The sequence below is a fragment of the Epinephelus lanceolatus genome, chromosome 1 (genome assembly GCF_041903045.1).
Source record: "Epinephelus lanceolatus isolate andai-2023 chromosome 1, ASM4190304v1, whole genome shotgun sequence".
NCBI lineage: Eukaryota > Metazoa > Chordata > Actinopteri > Perciformes > Serranidae > Epinephelus > Epinephelus lanceolatus.
In genome coordinates this window covers 2191505-2216895 of record NC_135734.1, presented here as the reverse complement: position 1 = coordinate 2216895, position 25391 = coordinate 2191505, and the positions used below count along the sequence as shown (strand labels likewise).

The 25391-nt window shown below is 45.6% G+C and overlaps 1 protein-coding gene and 1 long non-coding RNA gene across 2 annotated transcripts in view; one reads left to right on the top strand and one right to left on the bottom strand.

The window, feature by feature from the left end:
* The window catches only part of LOC144463620 (uncharacterized), a 474714-nt gene that overhangs the window by 148747 nt on the left and 300576 nt on the right, over positions 1-25391 (bottom strand). The gene's annotated exons all lie outside the window — the stretch shown is intronic.
* On the top strand, positions 5077-6193 carry LOC144463651 (uncharacterized). The gene is made up of 2 exons (XR_013491694.1): positions 5077-5302; positions 5581-6193. It is a non-coding gene; the product is annotated as an uncharacterized LOC144463651 (long non-coding RNA).

The window sequence follows — 25391 nt, the reverse complement described above, 5'->3', positions numbered from 1 at the left end:
GTCACACAAGTATACTGTCTGATACTAATACATACTTTCAACATATTGTACCACAGTAGCCAGAACTATAACTATAATATTATTACTTTCATTAATGTTGTTGTAAGCTACTGTCATTACCTGCATCTCTCTCTCTCTCTCTCTCTCTCTCTGTCTCATTGTGTCATATGGATTACTGTTAATTTATTATGCTGATCTGTTCTGTACGACATCTATTGCACGTCTGTCCGTCCTGGAAGAGGGATCCCTCCTCAGTTGCTCTTCCTGAGGTTTCTACCGTTTTTTTTTTCCCCGTTAAAGGGGTTTTTTTTGGGGAGTTTTTCCTTATCCGCTGTGAGGGTCTTAAGGACAGAGGGATGTCGTATGCTGTAAAGCCCTGTGAGGCAAATTGTGATTTGTGATATTGGGCTTTATAAATAAAATTGAATTGAATTGAATTGAAAATTGAATCTAACTTAGTGTCTGAGTTAATTCTACCTGTAACTGAACCATTATACTTCGAAACTCTATTTGTTAAAATTACTCTTCATCAAAACAAATATCTAACCATTGGAAATGTCTATAGACCCCCCTCTGTCCCCGTTGAGTCTTCCACCTGTTTAATTTCCACCATAAATTCTATTACCTGCAAAAATGAAATGATCATCTTAGGGGATTTTAATAAAAACTGGTTAGACAGGTCCTCTGCTAAAGACAGAAATAATTTTGAAAGTCTGCATATGGCACAACTTATTAATGAACCTACCCGTATCACTCCATCATCTCAGACCTTACTTGATTGGATCCTTGTCACGCACCCAGACAGATGCAACGCTGGTGTACTACCTTGCTTCAGTGACCACTCCATAATATTCTGTGTTTGGAAAATAAAAACTCAAACTCAAAATAAAAACTTATTAATGATGTATTAGGTATTAACTGGGATAGATATCAGCTGATCCCCAATGCTCAGGATGCTTGGGACTTTTTACACTCAGAGCTTACAAATGTCATAGATATACAGTACAGGCCAAAAGTTTGGACACACCTTCTCATTCAATGCGTTTTCTTTATTTTCATGACTATTTACATTGTAGATTCTCACTGAAGGCATCAAAACTATGAATGAACACGTGGAGTTATGTACTTAACAAAAAAAGGTGAAATAACTGAAAACATGTTTTATATTCTAGTTTCTTCAAAATAGCCACCCTTTGCTCTGATTACTGCTTTGCACACTCTTGGCATTCTCTCGATGAGCTTCAAGAGGTAGTCACCTGAAATGGTTTCCACTTCACAGGTGTGCCTTATCAGGGTTAATTAGTGGAATTTCTTGCTTTATCAATGGGGTTGGGACCATCAGTTGTGTTGTGCAGAAGTCAGGTTAATACACAGCCGACAGCCCTATTGGACAACTGTTAAAATTCATATTATGGCAAGAACCAATCAGCTAACTAAAGAAAAACGAGTGGCCATCATTACTTTAAGAAATGAAGGTCAGTCAGTCCGGAAAATTGCAAAAACTTTAAATGTGTCCCCAAGTGGAGTCGCAAAAACCATCAAGCGCTACAACGAAACTGGCACACATGAGGACCGACCCAGGAAAGGAAGACCAAGAGTCACCTCTGCTTCTGAGGATAAGTTCATCCGAGTCACCAGCCTCAGAAATCGCAAGTTAACAGCAGCTCAGATCAGAAACCAGATGAATGCCACACAGACTTCTAGCAGCAGACCCATCTCTAGAACAACTGTTAAGAGGAGACTGTGCGAATCAGGCCTTCATGGTCAAATAGCTGCTAGGAAACCACTGCTAAGGAGAGGCAACAAGCAGAAGAGATTTGTTTGGGCCAAGAAACACAAGGAATGGACATTAGACCAGTGGAAATCTGTGCTTTGGTCTGATGAGTCCAAATTTGAGATCTTTGGTTCCAACCGCCGTGTCTTTGTGAGACGCAGAAAAGGTGAACGGATGGATTCCACATGCCTGGTTCCCACTGTGAAGCATGGAGGAGGAGGTGTGATGGTGTGGGGGTGTTTTGCTGGTGACACTGTTGGGGATTTATTCAAAATTGAAGGCACACTGAACCAGCATGGCTACCACAGCATCCTGCAGCGACATGCCATCCCATCCGGTTTGCGTTTAGTTGGACGATCATTTATTTTTCAACAGGACAATGACCCCAAACACACCTCCAGGCTGTGTAAGGGCTATTTGACCAAGAAGGAGAGTGATGGAGTGCTGCGGCAGATGACCTGGCCTCCACAGTCACCGGACCTGAACCCAATCGAGATGGTTTGGGGTGAGCTGGACCGCAGAGTGAAGGCAAAGGGGCCAACAAGTGCTAAACACCTCTGGGAACTCCTTCAAGACTGTTGGAAAACCATTTCAGGTGACTACCTCTTGAAGCTCATGGAGAGAATGCCAAGAGTGTGCAAAGCAGTAATCAGAGCAAAGGGTGGCTATTTTGAAGAAACTAGAATATAAAACATGTTTTCAGTTATTTCACCTTTTTTTGTTAAGTACATAACTCCACATGTGTTCATTCATAGTTTTGATGCCTTCAGTGAGAATCTACGATGTAAATAGTCATGAAAATAAAGAAAACGCATTGAATGAGAAGGTGTGTCCAAACTTTTGGCCTGTACTGTACATGCTCCCTGGAAAATATCTAAGGTCAAAGGAAGACACCTACCTTGGATTAATCCTGATCTTATTAGTCTTTTTCGTCAGAGAGATAAGGCGTGGGCAAATTTCAGGATGAGCAGGTCAAATGCTGATTGGGAGGCCTACAGGCATTTAAGAAATCTCTCCAAGACCTTAACCCGCAATGCAAAATCTGATTATTATAGGAACTCTATCTCTAATAATTTCAAAGACCCTACAAGGTTTTGGAGCAATATTAAAACAATTTTAAAGGGCCAGTGTGAAATATTTGGCATGGTTTATTGTCAAATCTAAATCTGAATCTGAATATTCTACCCATTAATATGTTTATATAAGTGTATAATCGCTATAAAATAAAATTCGTTTGGTTTTTGTAGCCTTAATATTATGCTTTTATATATATATGTATATAGCAAAGGCCTTGCTTTAGAGAGGTCGCCATCTTGCGCCGCCATGTATGTAAGGCAGCCCAAGCAGACAATCCAGCCAGCCAGAGAACGCGTTTCACGTGTATAAATAAACCAACGAAGACAGCGGAAGGAAGGAAGAAGGAGGGGGAAACAGCAGAGTGTTAGTAGTTCGTCGATGGAGAGTAGCGAAAAGTTTTTTTAGTTATAAAGTTTGTAAATGGACCACACTTACCACGCAACAGGAGAGAATGAACTCGAACCGTCATCTGGGAGGAAAAGAAGACGCAACCTCACTCCTTGTGATGCACGCTCTGCGGCGCTTTTCCTCCTGATGATATATCTCCCCAACAATGGTAGCACCGAATCCCATTCTGTGCAGCAAAATGGGAGCGGAGGATTCGGCCTCTCTTCTCGCCCGCTCAGCATCCAAGTTAGAGAATGAATAATACACTTTCTGTCAAATTTAAAGATGATGGATGGTGACCTTTCACCCTATCACCCTACCCTGACCTTTCTCTTTCTCTCAAACACACACACACACACACACAGCAATTAAATATTCAGTTTATTTAAACTCTTTTTGTTTGTGACATGAAAAAACACGTTAATTATATTAGTTACAGAGGGTGAAAAGATGAGTTCTAACTAAAAGTACAAAGTGTGAAAGTGCAAGCGATTCTCACCCAACATTCACCTCCACACATGCACGCACACACACACGCACACGCACACACGCACACACACACACACACACACACACACTATTCACTTTGTGTCAGTTTCTCCAAATCACCTCAGCATATGGGGTGACCATTATGGAGTGAGCTTTTAAGCACATAGGCCTACTACAATCAATAAAGCATAAGTTGCCATTCGTACGGTTTTCTTTAAATACAGCTTTTTCCACCGTTCGTTAGTTACTCACAGCAAAGAGCGCATTCACAGGAACACCGAGACGTATCATGGACTTTGGTAAGAAAACTTTTACCATCTTTTTTAAAACCATTTTCTTGTCTTTTAAGTTTCACAGCGATCCGTTAATTTATTATTATTTTCTATTGACAGACATCATCAATCTAACGGACGAAGGTTATCTCATGAGCCCAGAGTATAACAACCTGTCTGACTGTAAGTCTTGTTCTCGTTGATGTTGTTAACGCACATCTCATACACATTTACGCATCTAATACACAATATATTCCGTTGTTTTTGTTTGTTTTACAGTCACGGTCGATGATCTGGAAGAGTTGAGCGAAATCATTTGTCAAGCAGAGGCCGAAGAAACTAAGCACTCTCCTCCGGCGCCGATTCCCTCAACAGCCGACGTGGTTAAAAGAGCTGACCTGGTCCAACCATCGTCTCAGACCGCTCCGGAGCATACGAAGGACGTTACACGTCCTCCTGTACAAACGCTACATTCTTCTGCACCCAGGAGGAAGAGGTGGCGGACGCCCAGAAGCAGCAGCACCAGCAGCAGCGACAGCGACGGTCGACCGAGTGTTTCTCGCAACAGTCGTAAAACCAGTGAGTCAAAAAAACCTTTTATTTTCTTTTTTAAAAAAAAGTAAAAACGTAGGATCTGCGTTGGCTTCACGCTGCAATGCTACAAACATGAAGTTGGACCATTATCGATACATGTCCGACGTGAAACATGCGTCGGCACATAAACGTTCCCCCTTATCCAACAAACGTACATTGCATATGTGATATAGGTCCGATGTGAAACACGCGTCGGCTCATAAACGTTCCCCCCTAACCAACAAATGTATATTTCATCTTTATTACTTGTTTTTATTTCATTAAGAATACAATTTGAATAAAATAATGACTTTTAAAATGATCACTTTGCACAAGTGCGCTCCCTTTTATACACAGCTCATTTTCATTCACGGCTTCTCATTATTATTATTATTACTATTATTATAATTGTTATTTATCACAGTTTCTTGTATTTTGTACTTATTTGGCATGCCTAGTTTTTCAAGTTTAAATTTTGAAATCTTTAATCCGACTCTTTCCCCTTGACCGCTGTAACACCAGAATTTCTCAATTATGGGATCAATAAAGGTGTATCTTATCTTATCTTCTCTCTCTCTCTCTCTTTTTCAGCAAAAAGACCCAGAAAACGTACGCATAGTTCCAAATGTACGACCTGTCAGAGGGAGAGACAAGAAATACATCTTCTCATCGGTACTGTGCTAAGGACCATGAGCGATATCCTCTTTGTGATGGGCCTTGGTGTTTGAGCGTAAGTTTTGTTTTTTATTTTTATTTTTGTTTTCTGTAACCATGGATGAAAGCAACCGCCGTCCCTCAATACTTGATGATGCATGAATTAAACCAGAATGTATTAAATGAAACTCAGGAACCCACTCAATCTTTAAGGAACAAGAAAGTGATATAGATATGGGATATATATCTAACCAACAAACATATATTTCATATTTATTACTTGTTATTTAATTTAGCATACAATTTGAATAAAATAATGAATAATCCTTTCTCTCTCTCTTTCTCTTTTTTCAGCAAAAAGACCCAGAAAATGTACGCGCGACCTGTCAGAGGGAGAAAGAAGAAAATACATCTTCTCGTCGGTACTATGCTAAGGGCCATGAGCGAGATCCTCTTTGTGCTAGGCCTTGGTGTTTGAGTGTAAGTTGGGTTGTTGTTGTTGTTGTTGTTTGATTTTTAAAATTTTGTTTTTTATTTTCTGTAACCATGGATGAAAGCAACCGCTGTCCCTCAATACTTGATGTGATGATACAAGAATTAAACCAGAATGTATTAAATGAAACTCGAGAACCCGCTCAGTCTTTATGCGAGGCACAACAGAAATCACCGACCCACTCACAGACATCAATATGGCTATCGCAGATCTTGATCATTCTCAAAGCATTTTAAACACCATAAATCAATGTCAAGACTTGCTAAATCAAATACCCTCGTCCTCTTCAAACAGCGTACCCACGTGGTACGACTCTTTAATCGGAGAACAAAGCCCCGTCATTTCTTTTATCCCTGACCCGTTCTCAGATAATGATGTTGCTATCGCCGAACTTAATCATACACAAGCTGTTTTAAATACGATAAGCCAATGTCAAGATTAGTTAATCAAATACCCGCCAATCCCTCGACCTCAAACGACACGCATTTGCAAACCGAGACCCGACTTGATAATAATCAAAGTGCCCAAAATCAAACGAGCGTCTTTAACGCCATAGATCACGCCGTAAATCGTTTAGAAAATGTCCAACTCGCAACGTCCGACCGTCAAAATCAGCAGTGAGGGGGTAATGTAGAGGACGCTCGTTCGGAAAATTTAGAACATCAACACACATCACAGCGAGAAAACTCGCCTCAAAATTCACCCTCGTCGAGGGTGGTGACGCGACCTAGATTTAACAACGTTGAATCCAGCCATCCGCTCAACATCAACATAACTGAACTACATCGAGGTACGGCTGATTTTGGTGAATTTTACGTCAGGGTGTTTACAGAGATGGCGCAAGCGGTGACGAACGTCATTTCACAAGTCGAACGACAAGATGTGGTGCAGCTCGAGTTGAGAGGCAATACTCTGCCTCAAGGCGCATCCTGCATCGTGAGCGGAGAGGAGTTTGATTTAGCTCACTTACAGTCTTTCCTAGACCGAATTGTGCAATCTAACACGGCCGTTAAAACCGACGGTAATTTGGTATTCACCGTCCAAGTCGTCAAAAACCCCCGAGGCGGCGGTCGAAGACTCTTGTCTAATACCTTAGACAGCGAGATTATTAAAAAAAAAGCGACGGTCTCTGCGGGTCGTATTCAACGGCCACGACAACCAACTTTGTTTTGCAATAAATTTGGCTCACCTGCTTTACCCCGATAATGTCGATAGCGAAGCGTTTGCGTTCGGCAGAGACTTTCAAAGTAAGGCGGGTTTGAACGATCAGACCGCGGTAACGTTCAGCGATATAGCGAAATTTGTCTTAAACTGCAAAATTGTAGTGTTCTACAGAACCGACGACGCTCGAACGCTCTCTAAATTTGCGACCGATTCACCGAGAAGACAAAAGACGGTGTTTATGTTTCTGTTTGAAAAACACTACTACAGCATAACGAGCCTGAAATCCTTCCTAGGCTCGCCGTACGTGTGCGAGTATTGCTACGCGGGGTACACCTCCATCGCGTGTCACTATTGCGAGGGTCATTGCTCCGTTTGCTCGGACCCCTCCTGTAGCGAGCGAGAGCTCCGACCCGTAGTTTGCGTCGACTGTAACAGAACATGCCGTTCCGCATCGTGTTTAGCCAAACACAAAAAGCCCGTAAAGAGGCCCGTGGCTGAAAAATACGTCAGTAATTGCGAGCTGATTAAAAGATGCAAAAAAAAAAAAATGCTATACTACATCGCTATGAACGGTAACGGTAAACAACACGCGTGCCCAAAAGTCAAATGTAAAATCTGCGGAGTAACCGTAGAAAAAGACAAGAGCGAGGAGCACCTGTGTTACATACAGCGTTTACCCATCGAGACAAAACATACAGAGAAATTGATTTTTCTACGATTTCGAGACGTATGTAGACTCGTCGGGAGCGCACGTCCCTTTTCTGGTGCATACGAAAACCCTCAATGGCAAAAAGTGGAATGCTCAGGGCGTAGATTGTGCCAAACAGTTTATTTTGCATTTCAGACGACCCGTGTACAGAAAATCCGTCATTATTGCTCACAACGCTAGAGGATTTGACGGATACATTGTGCTCAACGCCATGCTGTCTCTGAACCTGAAGCCCGAGGCGCTCATAATGCAGGGAAGCAAAGTCATACGTTTCACCGACCCCGATTACGAACACAGATACATCGACAGTCTCAGTGTCTTGACGTGCCGTCTGTCGGCTCTGCCCAAAGCCCTAGGTTTTCCCGATAAAAACAAGCGTTTTTTTCCCCATCGATTTAGCTCCGAGAATCATTTAAAGTACGTAGGCCCCTACCCCGAGCCAGAGGCCTATGGCGTCAAACAAATGAGTAGAGAGGGCAAGAGAGAATTTGAAGCGTGGTACGAGACGGTGCGTCACGGCACATTCAATTTTGAGAAAGAAGCCATCCGCTACTGTCAAAACAACGTGGATATTCTCGCGTGAGCCTGCGACATTTTCAGAAAAGGTTACATCGACGAAACGGGCGTGGACCCTTTCAGTTGCGCCACCATCGCTCCGGCCTGCATGAAAGTGTTTCGCACAAATTTCCTACGTCCCAACACCCTGGCCATTCCTTCTCCCGACGACTATCGAAGACATCGCAAAACCTACTCAAACGCCGGCGTTCAGTGGTTAGAGTGGGTGGCGCATACCCAGGGCGTCTTTATTCAGCGCGCGTTGAACGCGGGTGAAAAACAGATCGGTCGCTACTTTGTAGACGGTTACGCCGAGGTCCGAGGTGTGAAAATGGCTTGGGAGTTTCTGGGTTGTTTTTATCACGGCTGTCCGTCCTGCTTTCAGCCCCACGACACCTGCCCTCTCACGGGCAGACCGTTTGACGAGTTGCACGCCTCCACCGTGGCGCGAATACAGACGTTAGAGTCCGTCCACAGTCTCAAGGTGAACGTGATGAGAGAGCACGATTGGCTCGAGTTGAAAAAATCCCATCCGCCTCTGAAAGATTTTCTCAAGCGTGCCAAAACCCCCCGACCTTTGTCACCCCGCAACGCTTTGTACGGCGGTAGGACGAGCGCTGTGAGGCTGAGGTACATGGCGGCGGTGAACGAAACTGTACACTACGTGGACGTGACATCCTTGTATCCCTACGTTAACTGCGCCTTTCCCTATCCTCTAGGACACCCCGAAATAGTTTACCGAGATTTCAAAGAGCCGCAAAACTACTTTGGGTTAATCAGGGCCGTCGTCTACCCTCCTTGAGGTTTGTTTTTCCCCGTATTGCCCTACAAAACACCCTCGGGTAAACTGGTGTTCACCCTCTGTCGAACGTGCGCCGATCTTAATTTTCAGGCCGGCTCGTGTACGCACGACGATGAGGGCAGGGCGTTGATGGGGGTTTGGGTCACTCCCGAATTTAACAAAGCCTTGGAGTTTGGGTACCGCTTAGGTAAGATCACAGAGGTGTGGCACTTTGATAGACGCAGTGACGACGTATTTGTAGAGTACATGCACACTTTTCTCAAGGGTAAACAGGAGGCCTCGGGCTACCCCACCGAGGCCTCGGATCCGGAGAGTAGAGAAAAGTACATTGCGGACTATGGGGCAAATCAGGGCATTTTGCTGGACGCGGACAAAATTCAACTGAACCCGGCTAAAAGACAGGTGGCTAAGCTCTGTCTAAATAGCTTATGGGGAAAGTTTGCCCAGAGAAGTAACCTGAACCAGACCGTGCTCGTCAGGGAACCGGAGGAGTTTTTCAGTTACATGTTTTCAGAAAAACACAAAGTCAAATACTTTTCCTTCCTAAACGAGACCACGGCTCTGATTCAGTGGTGTCACGGCGATCGGTATATCGCACCCCCCAACAAGACGGACAACGTGTTTATCGCGGCATTCACCACAGCCTACGGCCGTCTAAAGTTATACGACTATTTGCATCAATTGCAAAATCAGGTACTTTACCTCGACACCGACTCTCTAATTTATGTCGCAAAAGAGGGAGAGAAGGGGCTCAAACTGGGTAATTATTTGGGAGACTTGACTGACGAGTAAAAGTTACGCCTACTTGACCAGAAAAAACAAACAAGCCGTGGTGCGGATGAAGGGCATTACTCAGATGCACGAATGTTGTGAAAAAATCAATTTTGACAGCGTCAAAGAGCTGGTAGAGGGTTACCTGCAAAACCACTGTACGGGGGAGAAGGAGGAGGAGGAGGAGGAGGGGTTTATTGAGACTCTTCAACACGGTATAAAGAGGGATAAAAACAGGTTTCTACTTAAAAACTCGTCATTTTTAAAAAGGTTTCGTGTGGTATTTGACAAGAGACAGCTGCTTTCCACAGGTGAAACTTTGCCGTTTGGCTATTGAAATGTTTTCCGCAGACCACCGGCCAATTGACTTTGATCCTAGACTGCGAGTGCCTTTCTCATGTCAGATTGTGGGACTCAGCGGTTGTGGAAAAACATTTTTTTGTAAAAAGTGTATTGGAAAATTGTCAAGATGTTTTGTCTCAGGTGCCTGAAAATATTGTATGGATATATACTTCGTTCCAGCCTATGTACGGTGAACTGCAAAAGATGAATAAAAAGATTAAATTTGTCGAAGGCTTGCCTGATTCTTTTGATGATGAGAACCTGTTTCCCCCCGATCAAAGTCACTTGATTATCCTGGACGACGTCATTTTTCAGGCCTCCGACCATCCCGAAGTAGTCAAGATTTTTACACAATACAGACACCACAGGAACATGAGCGTCATGATGTTGACGCAGAATGTTTTTCATCGGGGCAAACACAGTCGGACCATCAGCTTAAACAGTAATTACCTGGTCTTGTTTAAAAACCCCAGAGATAGGTTACAGATAAATATATTGGCTCAGCAAATTTTTCCTTTGAGAAAAACTTTTTTTTCAGAAAGCTTTGAAGATGCCACCAGAGACGCTCACGGTTATTTAATCGTAGATCTCACCCCAAATTGCCCAGAACAATACAGACTGAGATCAGGGTTGTTACCGGAGCAGTGGCCCGTCGTCTATCTACCTAAATCACGGTCTTCCTGAATCATCATCATCATCGTCGTCATGTCTGCACGTTTAAAAAGGAACGCTCCTTTACTGTGTGCTTTGTGTCACGCCACGCCTCAGAGGCGTAAAGATATTCTTAACCACGGCTCTTCCGACTTTCTTCAGTCTTTGTGCGAACTCTCTTTAAATGTTTTGAAAGGAAACATTTCCCTGACCAGGGCTCAATATCAAAAACTCAAAAGGCAAAAGAAAATTATCAAATTGCTGGCAAATAAAAAAGCCAGCCTAAAAACCAAGCACTGAGCTCTGATAACCCAGTCCGGAGGGTTTCTATTGCCTCTGCTTTCGGCGGTTGTGCCCATCTTTGGACAGCTTCTAGGAGGACTAATTAATAGGCGCTGATCAGAAAAAAAAATAATAATAAATAAAAAAATGTCTCAAAGGATGTTTCTGGTTACGCCTCAACAGCTGAGCCGTATGAGTCAGACTTTGGGCAACAACAACAACAACAACATCTACCACGGTGAATCTCAGGCCATGAGATGTACGGCTGAAAATGATTTAGACGCAAAAATGAGGGATATATTAAACGAACAGGGGCTTAATCCTTATGAAAAAATTAAAAAATATAACGCTCTGTTACAAAGATACCTCACCCTGGTCAAACAAGGGGAGGAGGAACATCGACTTTACCTAAAGACGGCGAGAGGCCTACCTCGCGACTCTGACGAGCCGGAAGAAAAACCAGATGAAAATGAAGAAAAGGACAAGAAAGAGGCAGGACTGGATGAGACGGCTCACGAGGTACTGCAAAATCTTCCTCAACGCGACCACAAAAATGCCGAGTATATTATGAAGAAATTAGTCAAGAGCCAGGACGGGTGGACTCCCAAGGGCGAATTTATTCACGAGGGAAAGATTGTGAGAGGTTCGCATATGATTGACTTGTTTAAAAACCTATCAGTCTCTTATAGTTTTTGAATACTCAACATACCGATAAGCTCAGTGACCAATCCTCGCCCTCGCGCTCAATATCGTTGACTAAAAACCGTCGGAGGGTGGCGTGAAGGAGAGGAAGCAGAAGAAGAGGAAGAAGGAGAAGAGGGGGCCGTAGCGCCGGTCGAGAGGGAGAAAGGAAAGCGGAAAAAACAAGATTTAATTCCATTTGCGGAGGAGGAAGAGGAATGGGTTACGCTGGTAAAAAGGAGTGAAAGAAAAAAGTGGAAAACGGCCGCTCGTTGGATTAATTATACGACGTGATAATTACTTTAATAAAAGAGTAGTACAATAACAACAACATTGACGTTTGTCTTGTCTTTTTTTTAATTCTTAAACAAGTTGTAACAATCTTTGAACATTTCTAGAGAACAGGCGGTGTGGTAAAAAGAATCTGCTCGTTGAATCCACGTACAACGTTGATATTTTTTCACAAACTTTGCTACCATTTCATCATTTTTTACAACGTCGTCGTGATACAGAGATAGCACACTCTCAAAAGGTAGCCTGCAGGCCCTATGACATAAATAATAAACACAATGCTGTCCGCAGGCGGTCGACGCGACGTCTTGAAGTTGTCTTTTTTTCTTACAATGGCTTTTTAAAAATTGTAACACGGTTTTCGGGTAATAGACAAAGTCGGGCGGTAGTCCGAACGAGTCGAAAAAAGCGGCGCTCCCGTCTTGGTCCAGAGTGAGCGCTAGCCAGTGTTCTCCGGGCTGATGACTAGGGTGCGTGTTGACGATCATGTAGGCGGGACGTCTGAACGAGCGCGTCAGCGCCGGTAGTTGGTCCAGAGCCCACACGCCGCAAAACGCATCTCCCAGTAAATGTCGCATGACACCTTCCAGTTGGTGGTTATTCATATTCTTTCTTTCCTTTCTTTGTTTTCTCAATAATAATCCACCAGCACTTGATGTTTGGAGTTGATTTCCAAAATACTCTCATAACACGCGTACACGATCAGAGTGGTTGTATGCGGCAGGAGAACTCTGAATCTCATTTCCAACCTCAAGCACCCGTTGGAGACGGGGGACAAGGCGTCTGCGTCTTCGGCCGCGTTGAGATTAAACACAAACAACGAGTACCCCTGGTTAAAATCCTCCCTGTCGATGCCCAGCGGCAAATCTTTCAGGTGTCTTCCCGTGGCTGTATACATGTTGTAAAACTCTGACTGACTGGCCTTGGTCAAATTGAGGCTGGAAAGCTTTGGCGGGCACCTGTCTGCCGTCCTGACAGAGGGCCAAGTATTCCACATCGTTGTGAGCAAAGTTGAAGGGCGACAGGTCAATTTTCCCGTAAAGGCTTCGTGGTTCACCATAGCCAACACTACATATTTCGGCATCGTGCCCAAAAAGAGATTTTCTTGATTACATACTCGAGTACTTTCCGGGATGGAGTACGTTTTCACGTTGACGCGGGACAAAGGATAGAGCGCGTTACCCCAGACGCACCGCGGGGGAAACGGTAGTTTTCTTGACAAACAAAGAAGCGCCCGATATTTTTAATTTAAAATTAGCGTTAGCGGCTTGCATGAGACAGAAGGCATCGCTAGCGCGGGTCAGTTTAATTCTCAGATCCACAGAGTTCGAGAGAAACCTCTCGCAGAAAAGTATGTTGGCGTGGAGAGGGCCCAGCAGGTGAAGCTCGCGGGAATCAGCGGTGAACTGAGCTCTCTTCACCAGACCTTTGTTAGGTCCGTTATTTGTCACCACAGAATCCATTGAGCCTGCTGTGTCTTTGTAAAATAACCCGGCGGTAAACTGACTTTTTAGAGAATCTTCTGAAAAGTTGAGGAGGGTTCGTTCAAATCCAAATATTTTTCGCCGTCTCCGGGAATGAAAAACTCTATAGGCCCCGAGTCGGTAATGGCCGATAAAGGCAAAATCTCTGCGTAGAGCTTTTCGTCTATAGACAGCTGCGTCATGGGGGCTGAAAATAAATCCAGCTCCGCCATGCTGTACTCGGCCGATTTGTGATGTAAAAGAGCCATGTTTTGTTTTTGTTTTTGTTTTTGATTTTTTCCTAAAAGATATCACCGGACCTTATCGCCGCTGCTGAGGGGCTCCGGGTAGACTTGTTTCCCCTTAGCACCTCTCGTACCGACTGACTTGCCCTTGGCGGAACGTCGATGTTTTTTAGATCCTCGTGAAACGCGCTCCCCCGGAGTTCTCTTTCTCGCTCTTCTGGCCAAAACCATAATACCCCCGGATCCTTCTTGAGACGTCTGATCAGAGTTTCGACCCGTTATTTTACCTACAGCGTGGCTTATGACCTCCGAGGCTATGTTTTTAGCGGCCGACCTGAGAGGAGGCTTAGCAATGGCAAAACCTTTTTTCACGATAGGGGACACGAAACGGAATAATCTTGAAAACATAGACCCTATCCCTCGTCTGTACATGACGGGGGAGCTGTAAAAACTGGGGAGGGCTCCGCCCGCTTGGTTTTCATAGTAGCTCACAAAACGATGAGGATCGTGGTAAGGGGTCATGGTTTCAATGAGGTCTTTGCGGATCTGAAATGGAGTTTCACGATAGTCTTGCCGAAGGTAAAGTTTACCAGCTTATTTTGATCGGTCTTAATCTCAACGTGGATTCTTTCAATGTGTTTCTTGATGACCGGTAGATACAAGGCGGGATTAAAACACTGCGTGATGACGTCTCCGTACGTCCCTTGTATAGGGACGGTCCTCAAGAGTGGAGCGTAGGCGTCACCTATGAGCTGATGACTTACCACGTCGCTGTAGCAGTAAAGGTGGTAATTCCCCGCATTTATATCAGCCGGGTGGGGCGCCAACCTGGCGTCGAACGTGAACCATTCTCCCGATTTCATGCCCAATATATATAAGATGCGGGCGGAAAAACGTGCAGATGATACTGACCGCCTGCCTGAAATTCAAATCTTTTTTGGATGTTGTTGAACGCTAAAAAATGTTGCTGTTGACGACTCTAAGATGTGTGTTTAGCTCGGCCCTGAGCTGCTCAAAGTTGGCGTAATATCCCCCTCTGAACCTTCGACGGTTAACTACGGTCTCCCCGTCGGGTGTCGCGGGTTTCTTTCTCCACTCAAAGTAGGCCGCGTCTTGAGGAATGTTGTGCGGGTATGAAATCTCCATCAAGGCCACTTGCCACGGGCCCTCCAAGTCAATATGTTGCGCAAAGTCGACATGGAAACTGGAGCCGGTATTATTTTTAAATACGTGCGTGCTGGCGTTGGAGGGCAGGGTAATGTAAAACCCCTCGCCGCCTGAGATCTGAGACATGATGAAATGAAATGAATATGAATCTGACGTACAGTGCGTTCTTATAGATTTTTCAGCTCGCCGACCTTGACCCAGCTGTTGAATTTCTCGGGCCAGTTTTTCCAGCGTACTGTTGGGAATAGAATGATGTTATGTGTTTTACTATAAGTTGTGTTTCACTATATAAGTTTTAGATGTGTGAACAATGAGAATACTGAGATGATTTCAGCTGATCTGAATGTGTTTGCTTTGCAGAAGTGGAGAAGTACAGGAGAGGAAGAGACATGGAGTCTGAGGAGCACATACCGCAATGCTTAGATAATTAGTTTCATATATGGTAAAAAGAATAGAAAGTGATATACAGATAGTAAGGTACAGCACGTGTAGGGAGTTGTGTTGTTCTCTTGTCTTTCAAAACAGGAACCACGCCCCCACCGCCAGCGGGAAGGAGTCAGATTAACACGAGGCAGGGGCGTGGTGTGGTGAAGGAGGAAGTGGAACTGCCAATGAGAAGAGGACAACGCCTTGCGTGCACAATGACACTCTGTTACGCTCAAATATACTGGGTCAGGGAAAGGACAGGAGGTCAGACTTCGTGAACTGACACACCTTTGTTGTTCGTCAGGGACGTGAAGTTGAGACCCAGAGCTCTGTAATTTTATTCCTTTACTGCTTAATAAACTACATTAACTGAGACCGAATATCTTCTCCTATTGCTTCATTAAAGAACACACAGGACTGAGCTCACACATAGCACATTAGAGAGTAGGATGAGACTCTCAGTCCATCATTTAGTGACCCCGACGTGATGAAGCCGGAGGAGTGACGGGACAAAAGACATTCAACAGCGGAGGACAGCAGTATCGTGACAACACTTGCCGCGGCCTAAAAAGAAGGTAAGCAGACGCCTGTTTTATCAAAGTTCTGCAATTGGAAACACTAAAACTTGTGTTGTCATTGTACTAAAGTCTCCTAGTCTAAAATGTAAAGGAATAAAATTAAAACAAAACACAAAAGTGAAATGCCCCGGGGCAGGGTGAAAGGCCCTGGAGCAAATCATAAATTTGACTCTTAAATACGAAACATAGTCAACACCTCGACAGGACAGGGTGAAAGGCCCTGGAGCAAATCATAAATTTGACTCCTAAATATGAAACATAGTCGGGTGTAAGGCCCTGGAGCAAATCATAAATTTGACTCCTAAATATGAAACATAGTCGGGTGAAAAGCCCTGAGATTAGGTTTTCCATCTAATCTCTAAAAAAGAAAAAGACGAGTGTCCTGAGGTGGATAAGCTCGGGGGGAAACCCATAAGGTTGCTCCTTGGACAGCTGAGAATATAGTCTGAAGACACGGGTTGTCTGAGGTTGAAAGACCTTTGTGTAGATTGTTACAACACAAAAAAGAGGTTACAGAGTTCTGCGGGCAGGGGAGCATTTTCCATGTGATCCCTAACACTGAATACTATCGCTCATGTTGAGACATCTATTCAATGGTCCGCAGAACCACCCTGATATTGGGAGTGTAAATAAATAAGTCTTTTAAGGGGTTATTGTTTTGTGGGTGGCTTACCGACAACCAGCTATTTTTACGGGGCGAGAGAGTTGTGTAGAGTCTATTAGAGGTGACTCAAATTCCTGCTCTCTCAGTGCCTGAGCGGTGGTCGTGTTCTGTGGGGAAGAAAAAGAGGAAGCTGTGTAATTTTGCCTTAAGATAGAAGCTAGTTGTCGCCGAGCCATAGGCATCCCGCACCCTCCTAGGAGAGTGGTGTAGAAGCTTGGATGTGTCGGCCTGCAACTGGTGGAACTTAAGCAGCGAAATCACAGCAATAAAAGGGGAATAATAAGCCCGCGTGAACTGCATTGTAGAGCGGTCACGTGGCACAAAGCATTGTGTACAGTTTTGTTTTTTGAATAATAAGCCCGCGTGAACTGCATTGTAGAGTGGTCACGTGGCACAAAGCATTGTGTACCGTTTTGTTTTTTGAATAAGCCCGCGTGTACTGCATTGTAGAGCGGTCACTTGGCACAAAGCATTGTGTATAGTTTTGTTTTGTTTTTGTTTTTTATTGTGTGCAGCAGTACCTTACTGGTAGAAACAAGTCAGAGCGGAAGAGGGACAGAGAAACGTGATGATCGGCGAATTCGACAGGGACTGTCGCGAGCAGGGAGGCTGCCCTCCCATGCTGGTAAAAACTCAGTTTAGGGAAATTAGAAAACAGTTGTTGTCAGGAGTAGAGGATAAGCGGAGACAGGAAGTTGGTAGAGAGTTTGATGAGCTGTGGAAGGCATTACAGGCACAAGGTGAGTTGCCTGGGGATGATGAGGAGGGAAACGTCACAAAGAAATTGCAGGCTGCAGAAGTAAAAGCACAAAATGATGTGGAAGAACACGCTAAAAAGGAGAATGAACCTAAATTTATAAAGAGAAAATGGAAAAATCAGAAAGAAATGAAGGAGCGCAAACGAGCTCTGCTCCATCAGATGGCAGTTACAGCCATGGCCTATTGGAAAAACACAGACAAAAGTCACAAAAAACAAAACAGAGATAAGCAACCTCTGTCTGCTCCTGCAAAGGATCCAGCCTCACCCCCACCAGAGCCCACCTCTAATAGGTTGTATCCTGAGCTACCCCAAACACCCACAGCTTCAATTCCCCCACCATATTCAGGGAAGAATATGCAAATGCCAATGTTGATGATTAAAGACGGTGTGCTTAATACAGATGTGATAGGGGAAGAAGAGTATGTGAAGGCCAAAGAGGAAGTGATGAAGGAAATAAGACAGGGAATACTACAGGTGGAAGCATTGAGACAGGACGTGATGAGTATTGTGGCGGGCGCGCGGAATGTGCATCAGGAGACTCTGAGATCCGCAGACAGTAGTAGGGACATGCAGGATGATGTGCGCAGCATAGAGAGCAGAGACAGCAAGAAAAGCATGAAACAGAGCCCTCTTTCCTCCAGCACCCCTAAAGTGGAAGCAACGGAGGAGGAGCCAAGACCACTAGCAGAGGCAGTGTTTCAGTTGAGGGCACAAAGAGAGAGGTCAGATAGAAGCAACAGAGAAAGGAGAAATGAGGAAAGGATAGAAGAACCAGAGGAGTGTTCTGAGATAGAGGAGATGGAGGATGAGGAAAGTCAAGGATGGTCAGGGTCAGACTCTGAGGGTGACTATGATACAAAGGCTGTAAGACTAACAGGAATAATGAAATCAATCAAAATGCCACACAGTGCTGCGAGCTCACGTTCAGGTCGTCCACGTTCTCCTTATAATCTCCGACAAAATAAGAACAAGCCAAAAACATTCGCCATGCCACTCCTGGAAAAAACCCCAGGAGGAGGAGAGGTATACCAACCCTTCTCATTTACGGATATGCACTGCATCCTAGATAAGATGCCCCCGCCATTAGAGGGAGGAGGCCCCTGGATGGAGCATTTCTGTAAACAAACCATGGGTCACAAATTAGCATTAGGGGACTGGAGAGCGCTACTGGGACAACAGCTCTCCAGCTGGGATTTAACTGCACTTGAGACGCTGGCAAAAACAGTTAATTTAGCAGATAAAGAGCCATTCGCCCACCATGCCACTGCTATCGGTCGGGCCATGCGACAACAGTTTCCCATTCCGTCTGGCGCCATGCACACGCTCACATTTCACATCAAACCTGACAAAAACACCGCAGCATTCCTTAGCAGATGTAAGAACACATGGGTAGATGTGGCTAGAGTACACCCAGGGTCCTGTGACCTACAAACCACCCTGTTCAGAAAGGCCGTGTTAGAGGGACTGCCCACGAAGGTAAAAGAATCATTAGAAAACAACCCTGACCTTCCTGGCTGTTCCACTGAACAGTGGGAGAAACACCTCACACACCACATGAAAAGACACAGAGCTAAGCAGGCGGAAGAGAAGGAAAGCACAGACTCAGCACAGTTTCAGCTGCTCAAACTTCAATTGGAGGATGCACGTCGTAAAATGAACGATGTGAAAAAAGACAAAAAATCAACCAATCAAATGATTCAGCAGCCTCAGCCATCACCCACAGTTACCCCAGATCTTTTTCCAACCCCTGAGGGGGTAGAACCTCGCCCTCCCCATTGGAGCGGCTCCCGAGGTGGTACAGGAAGATTCAGAGGCAGGGGGGGAAATCGTGGCGGCCCAAGAGGGGGTCAGGGCGATGGGGGGTGCTTCCTTTGTGGAGACCCATCGCATTGGCGGGAACACTGTCCACACCAGACCCACTCATGTAACGCTGACCCCGAGTGGTTGGAGGACAGGATGCACCGGATGCGAGGCAGGCAGCTCAGACCTCCCAGGGGTGGTGGAAACAGATCCCCCAGGGGCGGATATCAGGGACCGCACAGGGGAGGTTATCAAGATTATGTGCATCAAGCACCCAATGCCACTGTCGCTCCGCAGGGTCAATATCCTCTGATGACCTGGGAAGATTCCCAAGGATATTGACGGGGCCCAAGAACCCCTACGCGGGAGGGGCTGGCAGACCCCTACCTGCGACTGAAAGTACTGAATCAAGAACTGCCTTTCATGTTAGACACGGGGGCACGGTATTCCACATTAAACCTCCCTGTGTCTGCTACCCACATGTCATTATCAGCGGTTGAATTAACTGGGTTCTCGGGTCAATCAGAAAATCTGCCACTCACAAAACCACTCACCACTACCATACTCCAAGCAGATCAGACATTTCCACACACATTTGTTTCCTCAATGGCATGCCCTGTTAACCTTTTGGGCAGAGATGTGTTATTAAAGTGTGGAGCCTCCATCCTGTGCAGCCCGGACGGACTGATAGTGACGTTCCCAAACGGCTACACTGTGAACTGCTCATTGTCAACTGTGCATTCATCTTCACAAATGTTGTTATCTGCAGACACATCCCCCACAGCTGAAGGACAGTGGGCAGATATCTACTGGGGCCTCCTCGAGCCAAACACCACAGCAACTCCTGGGATTTGCGCTCTCTATCAGTCGTGGCGCCCTTGGGTTCAGTCATTAAATCCCTACACACCTCCTCCTGATCCCTTCCATGTAACACTCTATTATGATAGAAAAGGAGATGAAATGTATCAGCAGGCCTTTTATAATGAAATTGAAGGTCACAGGTGGGATATACAATCGTCCTGTATACTGGTGGGTAATGAGGGAGTGGCTGCAGCTGTTGACCTCGATTCAGAACAGCAACAGTGGTATGAGGGGGAGGAAGAATCCTCCCCTCACATATCTCTGGCAATCCATGCAAAACATCAGGCCAAAGACTTGGGCCCTATGTGTAAGAGGTTAATGCAACTCACTGATTGGATCCGCACCCAAATTCCTCAGGTGGATTTCTCACCCTCTGAGAAAGCATATCGCATCAGGCAGGGAGCTACAGACAAGGCGATCCTGGAACACCGACAGATAGAGAGGTTTCATGGCAGGGAAAAGACTGACCATCCAGACGCAGAACGCATGCTACACACACTTCCTGACTCTCTCTGGTCTTCTGGGCCCACCGATGTGGGCTACTGTGAACAGGTCACCCCCATTACATTTGAGTTAAATGATTGGACACCAATTTGGCAGAATCAATATCATCACAAACCAGCGGCTGAGGCTGGTATTGCAGACACTATAGAGGGTCTGTTACAGGCTGGAGTGTTGGAGGCCTCGAACTCCAGCTGGAACACACCCATTCTTCCTGTAGAGAAACAGAATACAGGCAAATATCGCATGGCGCATGATCTCAGACGCATTAATGCAGTAATCTCCACGCCCACAGTACCAGTGCCAAACCCATACACCGCCATGTCTAGCCTGTCACCAGAACATAAGTGGTTTTCCTGTATAGACCTTGCTAATGCCTTTTTCTGCCTACCTCTCGCGCCGCCCCTTCGCGACATTTTCTCATTCACTCATCATGGTAGTCAGCTGCGTTACACTCGCGTTCCACAGGGGTTCATTCTGTCCCCTGGTCTTTTCAATCAGGTTCTCAAACAGCAGCTGGCCGAATTGTCACTACCAGAAGGGGTTGTGGTAATCCAGTACGTTGATGACATCCTCTTGGCCGCACCCGATCCCTCCACCTGCCTAGAGGCCACACGCTCTGTCTTACTACGCCTACACCACACAGGGTTTGAAGTCTCTAAACCCAAGCTACAATGTTGTAGGCAGCAGGTCTCGTTCCTGGGTCGCTTAGTGTCAGCTAAGGGCACGGCTGTGTCCCCGTCACACAGAGAATCGATTCTGCATCACCCAAAACCACATACCGTGAAAGACATGTTGTCATTTTTGGGCCTCACAGGGTACAGCAAGCACTATGTGGCCTCTTATGGCGAACTAACCCATCCTTTGCGTGCCATGGTTAACACACAGGGCATGCGCAATCTTACTGCTCCCCTGGTATGGACCACTGACGCTGAAATCTCATTTATCTCCCTCAAACAGGCACTCTCTACCGCTACTGATCTAGCCATCCCCGACTACAAGCTACCATTTTTTCTTGACGTTTCTGAAAAGGCACACACCACCTCTGGTGTGCTTTTTCAGAAAAAAGGGGCAGGCAGACAGGTGCTGATGTATGTAAGCATATCCTTAGACCCAACTGAGGATAGACACCCACCGTGCACACGACATGCAGCAGGAGTGGCAAAAATTTTGCAGAAAATAGCACACATAGTGATGGGACACGCACTGACTGTACTAACAACGCACAGCATAGTGGCATATGTAAACTCAGCGGCATTTACTATGACATCACTCAGACAGACGAGGCTGGAAAAGATCTTAAATGCACCACACATAACATTCACACATGAAGGTGTAAACATGGCAGATAACATGGGAGAGGGCGAGCCACACAGATGTGAGGAAAAGGTGCAGAAAGACATCAGGGTGAGAGAAGATTTGCAGGTGAAGCCCCTGTCTAACGCAGAGGAAACACTGTTCACAGACGGATGCTGTTTCAGGCATCCAACTGAGGGACTGAAAGCAGCATATGTAGTGGTGAGACAGACAGAAACAGGGTTTGAGGAAGTCCTCACGGAAAGGGTGACAGGGAAAGAGTCCTCGCAGTTGGCTGAGCTCCAGGCAATGATTGCAGCTCTAGAATGGTCAGAAGGGAAGAGAGTGAACATCTACACAGACTCTGCATATGTTGTAGGAGCAATCCATGTGGAAATGACACAGTGGATCAGATCTGGTTTTTTAACAGCAGCAAAAACCCCCATTAAACACGAAAAAGATATGAAGAGGCTACAGGAGGCTCTGATGAAGCCAGCACAAGTAGCAGTCATTAAGTGTAAGGGCCATGATAAAGCAGGGACAGCTATCGCTAGGGGAAATGAGGCTGCAGACATGGCAGCCAAGAGAAAGGCAGGATATAGTCCACAGTATATCATGCTACAAACAGAGAAAACAGTACATGATCTCTTGCCACCATGTGATGTAAATATGTTAATAGCAGAGCAGCAGAAAGCTTCTCCACAGGAGCTTACAGTCTGGAAAGAGAGAGGAGCAGTGAGAACAGAGGGTGTGTGGAGGTCTCCGGACGGAAGACCAGTGTTACCCCCAGGGCTGATGAGATCAGTCCTCCAGGAGGCTCACGGCATGACTCATTGTGGAAAGATGCAAATGGTGCGAGGTCTCACTCATTGGTGGCACCCTTTTCTGCCAGCCATGATTGAGAATCACATCAGAGAATGTAAAATATGTACAGAATATAATGTCAGACCCACAGTGAAACCACACCAGGGGAAATTTCCTCTCCCTAAACTCCCAGGTCAAGAGGTCATCATTGACTATACAGACATGATAGAAAGAGTGGGAGGACACAGGTACCTTCTGGTGGCGGTGGATGCATACACCGGCTGGCCAGAAGCCATACCTGCCAAATCAGAGGATGCAAAGACAGTAATCAAATTTCTGATAAATCAATATATCCCCAGGCACGGGTTCCCCAAACGAATCAGATCTGATAACGGGACTCACTTTAAAAACAAAGACCTACAGCAGGTAGAGAAGGCATTGGGGCTAAAACACACATTTGGCACAGTCTATCATCCTCAGTCACAGGGCAAGGTGGAAAGGATGAACCAGTCTATTAAGGGAAAAATAGGCAAAATCTGTGCTCAGACTAAAATAAGCTGGGTAGATGCTCTACCCCTAGCTCTAATGTCAATCAGGAGTTCAGTGAACTCATTGACGGGGTTCACGCCATATGAACTAAAAACAGGACACCAGTTCCCGGGACCGGGAGCTGGGATCCAAACTACAGAAGAAATAGAAAGCCCTATGCAATACAAACCGTATTATGACCAACTAACAGCATTGGTGTCAGCTTTCTCCAAACAGGTGACCACAGCTCAGGAGGGAGCAGAAGTGAAAGAACCCCCAACATCAGAGTGGGTCCTGCTCAAGGTGATCAAACGAAAGTGGTCAGAGCCAAGGTGGACTGGTCCCTACAAAGTCATGGAACGGACGTCCCACGCCGTCAAACTACAGGGAAAAGGTGACACATGGTATCACTGGAGTCAGTGTGCAGTGGCAGAGACACCTGCCCGAACACTGGAGGACATAAGAGACACTAAAGATTAAAAAAAAAAAAACACACACACACACACAGCTTACTCACACAGACATTTATTCATTTAGCTTAGCATAAGTGCGGAAGAGGTATCCTGTGATCAATGCGAAGGTTTGAAGCTCCTTTGAAGCAACACTTTGCCCAGAGTACGTTGGAGTAATATAAAGCCAGGATACTAGAAAGACTCACAGAACATTTACACTCCATATTTACTCTTATATTTTACACGTTTATATTTACCTTTTTGCAATACACAATAAAGAAATGAAATTGTTATTAGAATTATTAGAATTAGAACCACGCCACCATAAGTGGTGTGTGTTGGGAGTTGTTGTGTTAACCTGTGTTATTGTTTTACCTCTGTTGTATTATGAGTCTTCCCTCAGAGACAAAGCCATAGAACCACCACGAAACCGAACCAGGAGAAACACACCAGGGAGTGGAACGTCAGACTCCTGCATAGCTAAGTATGGTGGAGTAGAATTGACATACATAATGGGGCAAAGTACAGGGTTCCAGTTTGACTTGTGCTCCATAATAAACTGTAAAGGAAAGGATCCAAATTGGAGGGGGTATGACGTGTACATATGCGGATTCTCATGGGGAGGGCCCACACACAATCCGTGGTGTGGAAGATGGAGAGATGTGATGACGTATTCTGGGCTTTTGGGACCCACCACCATATAGGGTAGGAGGACAGGACGTTGGGAAAAAGATAAAGATACAGAGGCAGCAGCTTCAGCCTCTCCCAGGCTCCCATAAGCAGAATCCGGTATTGCTAAGCGTGTATAATCTCACAACAAACCCATGGTCAAACTCAATTAGGCACCGCACCAAATGCGGAGATCGCACCAACAACACAATGTATTTGGTGTTGGGAGTAGACCACAGTGGCACCGATACCATGGGACTAATTAAACTAACCTTATTGAATCCTCCCCCTACTAATACCACCGTATCCCCAAGTAATGTAACCAAGGCGCCTGAACCCCAACAAAACACAGGCGTGATAAACATTGACTACTCTAAATTGACCCGCAGTGACGTAGTCAGATTGGCCACAGGCTATGGAGACAGAAACCTATGGTTAGACTGGGTGGCGGCGACAGCAGAATCCATGAACATGTCAAATTGCATCGTATGCTCATCCGCTAGACCTACACTGTACACCACTCCAGCCCCTTTGTATCCCGACACAGACCCTATTGGTTTTAACTGTATGATAAATATGACCATGTATCCTGATCCTGCTAATTGTACCACTCTGAGTTCTCTGTTTCCACCCATAAAGAATCACACCATCCCACCAACGTTTAGTCCCAGAATCGCCAACTACACTTGTTTCCATAGGAACCTCTCCACCGGGGTGGTAACTGATATGGGACAGATGCAAGCTGACTGGTGCCAGAGAACACTGAATGTGAGTACGTGGCAGAACGCCAGCAGCATGGTTCAGGCTAGAGGGGACCTGTTCTGGTACTGTGGAGATAAGACCCTCCACTTGTCCCTGCCATCCTCCTGGGTTGGTACGTGTGCACTGGTCCGACTAGCTGTACCCCTGGTCCTGTTAGGGATGAGGGATACCCAGACCAACCCAGGTAGACAGAAAAGAAATGCATTTGATATGAGCCAGGGAACAACCACGTACATGGACGCCATAGGTGTTCCTCGTGGGGTCCCAGACCAGTACAAATTGGCTGACCAAGTGGCCGCTGGTTTTGAAAACATACCCATACTAGCTGCACTGTTTCCCATCACCCCTAACAAAAATGTGGACAGAATTAATTATGTGCATTACAATGTTCTTAGACTGGCCAACAGCACTAGGGACGCAGTTGGGGGACTCTCTGAACAACTGGCAG